Source organism: Stegodyphus dumicola, chromosome 3 (genome assembly GCF_044657685.1).
Source record: "Stegodyphus dumicola isolate Sdum_Otavi_A_Nest chromosome 3, ASM4465768v1".
NCBI lineage: Eukaryota > Metazoa > Arthropoda > Arachnida > Araneae > Eresidae > Stegodyphus > Stegodyphus dumicola.
Window position 1 is genome coordinate 273700492 of NC_140770.1, and position 7494 is coordinate 273707985.

Consider the following 7494-nt stretch of genomic DNA (forward strand, 5'->3'; position numbering starts at 1 on the left):
AAAATCCTTTACAATAAAAATGCAGGATATTCAGAAAAAAAGCACTCACATACTTTACTTTCATAAATATTGAGAGTTTCAGAGTTTCTCAAATTCCAAGAATTGTATGAAATCAATTTGAGGATGATGTAGTGGTAGGTTATCATAAATATAGAACCTAATTTTTTATAGTCTCTCTCCATGCAGCAAAAAATCTGAGTTTGTAAAATAATCATATGAAAATATCATTGTAAATAATGCATTAATAAATTGAATACCATAGCTTTATGTACAATATTCATGGTGATATTCACAAATGAATGTAATAATTTTTTTGCCATCCATATCCAAATAAAATTCCACAGTCTGGGGTTAAATTCAAGCACTTTTGAAACAGGTGCACCCAACACATCGATCTAAATATGAGGCGGTCACCTCGCCACGTTTAAGCAAACCAAACCACACCACGGACGTAGGGGAAAATATGTTATCTTGGATTGGTCACAAAGTAAATGACATGACAACTCGGTGATAAATAACACGAGTGACATTTGTACATTATATTATCAAATGATTTTTATCTGAATCATAATATCAGATGAAAAAATTACATGTGTGTATTTTTCATGAGATACTGAAACAATAAAGAATCCTATGGATTAAGCCACCACAAATGCTGATTGTGTCCTACTTATCCTCATATTCAGTGGCGTAGCTAGGGTGGGGCAAGGGGAACATCTATCCTCGGCTGCTGGAAATCTTAGCTACGCCTCTGCTCATATTAATTTTCTCACCATGGTAGTTAATCAATAGTATGTTTTAACGCATTGTTTTGAATACTGATCAGTGGCCAGTAATGAAATATATTTTAAAAACTTAATATTATGAAATTAAATTTTTTGTTGCATATAAATGAGGATACTGTCATAGTTAAAAAATTACCTTTTATTTTTTAAAGCACTAATTCTAAAACCATGTAATTTAAAAAGTTTCTTGTGTATTTTAAGATTTTAATGTATGGAATGCAAAGAAAATAATCTTTAACTGCTGGGAAATTATTTCTTTTAATCAGTGTAGCAAATGTCATTGCCCCCCTCCCCCCCCCCCCCGAAAGTACACAGATCTGCCGTATAGTGTACATTTATATTGAGCGTTTAGAATTCTCCATTTTGTTTACAAATATATGATCTCATTATGACTAAATTTCATGAAACTACTAATAATGAAGTATTAAATCTTCTGTTATAAAAAATATGTTGTTATTAGCTACTGGATAATAAAGTGAGATTTTTTTGAAAAATTTACAAAAATAGATAATTTAATAAAACTTTTAATATCAATCGAAATTCTATGCAAATAAGTTTGACCATTAAACAAGGATGTAAGAATAATTCAACGTTAAATGAATACTTTCCAGTTTCGGTGTGTGTGGGGGGGGGGAAACTTGTTAAGCATTTTATTGTCTTGGTAAGTAATGTGTAAAAAATTTTGAGAAAAATCAGTTTAATTAAAGGAGATCCAAAAATTAATTTCAAAATTTGATTCAAACGAAACAAAAAAAATACATTAAAAAATGAGTTAAACGGAACCATTTAAATAGACTTTTTTCACAGTATTACATTTTATCCAGTCGCAGACACTTAACCAATAACCACTTAACCCACAGCTGTTAGCTAACATGAAGATTCATCAACAAGGACATTAGTCGACATGGACATTTAGCCGCAGGGCATTTAACTGACAAGACATTTAGCCGACACATATTCAATAATTATTTAAACTTACTATCAATTACAATTTTGCTCAGTATCCACAAGGTCAATATTTAAGTCATTTTCATCTATCAGTAAAATTCATTGGTTCTTAAAGATCCCATATTTGCATTTAATTCTTGTGTAATTTAGTATAGTTTGATATAAATCATGTGGTTTTTTCAATAAATCATTGGCCAAATTGAAAAAGCAGTGAAATTTCTTATCAGGGAATATGAATTGTGTATTCGAAAAGAATAAAGAAAATTTTATCTAATTACAGTGCATTGCTTAATTACATTTTGATTTCGGATCTGCAAAAGTTATCCGTAAAGCTTTATTTAATCAACTGGATTTCATTGAACACTTTCACATTATTAATAATATTTCTTGTTTAGTTAATGACATCAATTTGCCAATCTCACTCTTCCCAAAGCTTAGTGGAATATCCATTTTACTTAACCCACAACCATTTTTTTTTTTTTTTTTTTTTTTCCAAATGAAAATTGCATTTTTACGCTAGACTTCATATTGGCAGTGGAGTGTTAGTGTAACAACTCTATTTCATTTTGTTATTAAAAAATGATAAAAAAAGCGAATTTTTAAGATTATAATGACTGACCAGAGGTGCTTAAAAATCATTGTTATTGTCACCAGGCAGTTCATTCCACCATTCTTAAGATAAAAATAAGCAACTCCATTAAAGCGTTGGAATCGAGTATGTCGTTTTATTAGCTGACTTTAATTAATTTTAACTCTAGTCATTTACTGTTTAAATTTCTCTTTTAGTAATTCACAACTTTTGGTTTTGAATTTTGCTTTTACCCTTGCCTATGTATATGACGAAACACGAATTGAGTAATTGAGTTGGGTTTGGGGGCAACTTCCCCTTGATAAGTCTGTCTCCTGCCTTATTTTTATTTCTTTGCAATTAAAATTTCTTAATTAAATTTTAATTTTATATTTGCTTTATACAAATAGAGAATATTTGTTAAATTCAAATATATGTATGTATTAGAGTTATTGTACTAGATTTCACCTACTAACACACTTCATTCTATGTTGTTCGTAACCTCTGCAGTAGAGCGATGCTTCATTCCACTATTTTTAAGAGCTAAGGGTTAGCAAATCATCCCATCTTTGTGTGATTAAAAATCTTGGAATTAAATGCAGGGTTGTTACATCATTTTTGTTGACCACACCTCTCACTTAAAACATTACTTAGAAAGGTTAAAGTTTAGAGAATATAGTTTGACCATTTTAAGTGCAACCCGGGTTAGCATTCTGCCAAAACACATAGACTCGTCCAAAAGGGTCGGTATGACTTGCTGTGACATGAATGGTCTTCTCTTCTCCGGAAAGAGCTGTGCTGGAGGGAAAGAAAGTTCCCATCCTTCCACCCTGTTTTGAGAATAATTTGGTCCAAATGTCGCATGCGTGTTCGCGCTCATGGTCGCAGATGAGGCGGTCGAACTATAAACTGTTACATTATGTTAATTTAAGGGCAAATTCAATTGCAACGCTTTGCTAATCGCAATAGGGCATTCCTAACAGAGCCTGGCAAAGAAAATTCAGCTGCGATGCTTTTGCCCTCTCGCAACCGATGGTGTCAAAATAGCAGTTGGAAACCAGCTATCTCTCCAGCTAGGAAAGCATAACCGATGAACAGAAGCTGTTATCCAATGAAATTGTGTATCCCTGTAAACAGACTTGGAAATTTTCTCTGCTATTCTTCAAATAGTTGTGTGTCGATGAATGTTCTGCTAAGTATTTCTTTCCCTTTCCTAGATGACAATTGCAGACCACAATATCTTCAACAAAGTATGGTTTGTATTTCATAATTTTAAGCATTTTTATAAATCTTTTTTAAAACACAAAAATTGATGAATTGCAATTATTATGATTTCATGTTTGCATTTGAATAAACATTTTATAGACAAAAAAATTATCATTTCTATAATTTTTGTCTTGTTTTATATGGATCTCTGTTGGGTAAAATGGATACACATGTCACTCTGTCTCTTCTGCAATGTGTAGTATGTTTTTGAAATTTTTTATGGGAGATAAAATATCTATTTTGTTGATTCACTCACTTTGTTGTTTTCAAGCAGTCAAAGAGCAAAGCTGCATAGTATAACAGTTCTTATTCTGTCAACTTTCTGAAAGTTATTAGCTTCACTATCCATCTTATCACTTGAATTTTCTCTTGGAACAGACGTATCCAAGCTCCCAAAACGTGTTAAACTGATACTAATCTGTTACTGCATTATATAAAAGGTATGTCTGTTTCTGTAAACATTTATTATATTTCAGGGATCATCTTCAGTAAACAGTTACAGAATATCTGATGGAAGCAATGAAAATTTTGCAGTTATAGAGAATGATGAAATGCTTACTGGTATTATATGCTATCTTTTAATTATGATTATGCAAAATAAAAAACATCTCTGATTGTATGAATATGCCAGAGCAAATTGTTGAGTAAATCATACTTATTTCATATGATTTCTTCTAATTTTTTAGCTCCTATAATTGCTGTGTCGAGAATACCGACTAATTTGTCAATCGAAATTTTTTCGTTTTCAATAACCTCTGTGTCACTTTCTTCACTATCGAAAGCGAATTATAATGAAGAATTTGATTTAAATCATATCAAAGACGGAGTACATCGAGATGAAATACTACATTTAGTAAGGAATATTAAGCCAAATAAAATAAAAACATCTGCTCTGAAGATAAGGATAGTGTTGACAGATCAACTTCCAATTAATTGTGCGCCGCGGTGTCCCCACCCCGGCAGCGTTAAATTGATAAACAGATTTCGGAATGGTTAGAGAAACGAAGGATATGCGTTATCCATTTTTTGCAGCAATTCCACTTTTTGTTTAATGGACTTCGAAACATACTTTTGCTTTGTAGATCCTTTACATATTAGTAAATATATATTGGAAATTCTATTTGACATAACCGAAAGTTCAAGCTTACTTTTATAAAATTGCTCTAACAGTCTGAAAAAAATAATAAGCCGGATCCAATTCGAAGATTAAGGAACAATGGAATCTGCAACATTAACTGAATTAGATAATTTCAGCTTAGCTTATACCATCCGTTATACATTAAACGAGCAAGCGTAAACCTATTATGCGCATGCGCACACGCATATTCGCAGCCGTAATGGTTGTAGTTTTGAGGTCCGGATTATGGGTGTTTGAATTAACGACTTTTGACTGTATTCAATTCCCTCATCTCTTTAATGGCTGAAATTTTCTCAGGAATAATTTGTATATTTACTTATTAAAACAAAAGTTTAAATTTGAGTTTTGCAGTTAAATGATGGTTTTTATGTCTGTGCAAAAATATGAATGTATATTGACATTCGTATATTTTAATATAGTATCGGCCTGTACTGTATGGAGTCCCAATGGCACTTGTTTTTGTGACTGTCTATATAGTATGCTTGGTTAGCTTTCAGAAAATAAGTGCTTTTCGGATACTCGCAGATTTTCTTTGACGAAAATTAGAATATCCAAGAAGTTCTATGACTAATGTGTTACCTCTCAAAGATGGCAAGATCATCTGTACAGTTTTTCTTCGGTGTTATTTCATTAGCTCTTGATTATTATGTGAAATAAATGTATTTTTAAAGTGTAATGATCAATATCATTATACATTGGACCTAATGTATAGTTATTAGTACCATAATTATGCTTTTACTGGATTTACAAAATACTGAGATTTAATTATCTTATCCATTTGGCCACTAGTGGATTTCAACTGCTATATAGTTTTCTTTTTTAACCGAATATTTCTCAGTACATGAATGGAATGACTTTACCATTCAAATCTTTCCTTCTAACACATAAAAGCAGTATCTTGGTTTTCTTCCCTAAACTGGGCTTATTTCTGCTTTATTCATTTTTTTAAAATTTTATTTTGAATGTTCTATACCATAATTGCCAAACACGGATTTGCAGAATACAATTTTATATATACATTTTATGAATTAGCTTATAGATTTTGAAGCTGGAGTATTATACAAAACCCGCAAGTGAACTGCAATGAATTAACCTTTTGATGGTTATGAACGAGTTCAGCTCGCAATCGAATTGTGCTTCATAATGCGCGCAAACGAGTTCCGCTCGGGAGCAAGATTTTGACCGAAATGGTTAGTAACGAGCACTACTCGCGTAGTGAAATTTTTCCCAAATGCGCGCTGACGAGCTGACTTCGTTCGCCATTATTATTCTGCACTGATTGTGTTTCAAACGAATGCTACTCGCGAAATTTAGTTAGTTTCAGATGTACTACAGATGGCAGTACGAGTTCCATGAATTTCTTTGCATAATGAAGGTGGATTTTTTTTTTTTTGACCTTGTTCATTTTATACGTATTTTGACGCGGTTTTTAGGGTGTTTGTACAGTAAAATGGCTCAAAAGCGAAGTTAGATAGTTATGATGATGATTATGATTGTGATAGAGAAAGCTTATCAAGTTTTGAATCTGATGAAGACTTTGTTCTCAGTATTTCAAGCTCAGAAGACGATTCAAGCGATGAGGAAGATTTTTCGAGTGTTCGACAGTGGTGTATAATTCATTCAGGTTCTCACGCTCCTAGCCGATTTAGTTTTACTGGTGATGTAGGCATGAAAGCTTGCATGACAAATATTTCTGATCCACTAGAGTATTATGAGCTGTTTTTTACTGATGAGATTATAAATCATATTGTTACGGAAACCAACATTTTTGCATAATGCCCCATTATGTGCAATTCCATGTTTTAAAGTATTATCACACACAAAAAGATTTTTAGGTAATTACTGTATTTATACTGTGCTTCATAAAGTTTTACATTAGTTGTATTTATTTAGTCCTTTCAATTTAATATTTGTCTTATACTTATAATTCACTATTATTATTTATATAATTGGTTATAATCATTTATAATTTACTGTTTAATAATTATTTTAAAGTATGTAAAAACTGTTATTTATGTACTACAAATACTTTAAGAAATTTTTAAAACGCGCGAGGCGAGCTATCTACGGCATCGCTAGATAAAGGTGACATTTTCGGAAGAACGGCGGGGGAAAACAGCTGCCACTTTCGACTACTGTTTACTCCTAATGCTGCGCGAATTAAGTAAACGGAAACTGCTCATTTCCATAACCGTCAAAGGGTTAAAGATAATATGAAAACTAATTGGAGAATGTGTAGATTTTTAATTATTGAATAATTTTTTATTATAATTTGATATTAAATTCAAAACTAAATTGCGTATTGTAATAATGTATTACCTATTTTAGATATAGCTTGATAGATGTCCTGATGTGCAGTTTTTGTGTATACATTATCCAAATAATGTGAACTGCACAGCAATGCTGCTACAGGTGAAATGCAGCAATGTGAAATTTTGTTTCAAACTTGGAAAAACATTAAGGGAGTGTCACAACATGCTGTGTCAGATGTATGGGCATACGGAAATAATATTTTATCAGTAAAAAGTGGGTACAGATGTGCAACAATGATCTGAAAGATGTGCAATGGTCAAGGAAGCTCATGACATTGAGCCCTCTGACATGTTTCAGTGAGAATAAAATTACATGAAGTTGGTCAAAAGTGTATTTGTAATACAGTCAAAAGTCGTTAATTCGAACACCCATAATCCAGAATGATCTATAATCCGGACCTCAAAGCTACAAACTTTCTGCGCATACGTAGCGTTGACGCATGCGCGTAAGACCTTTATGGCTGTGAATATGCGTGT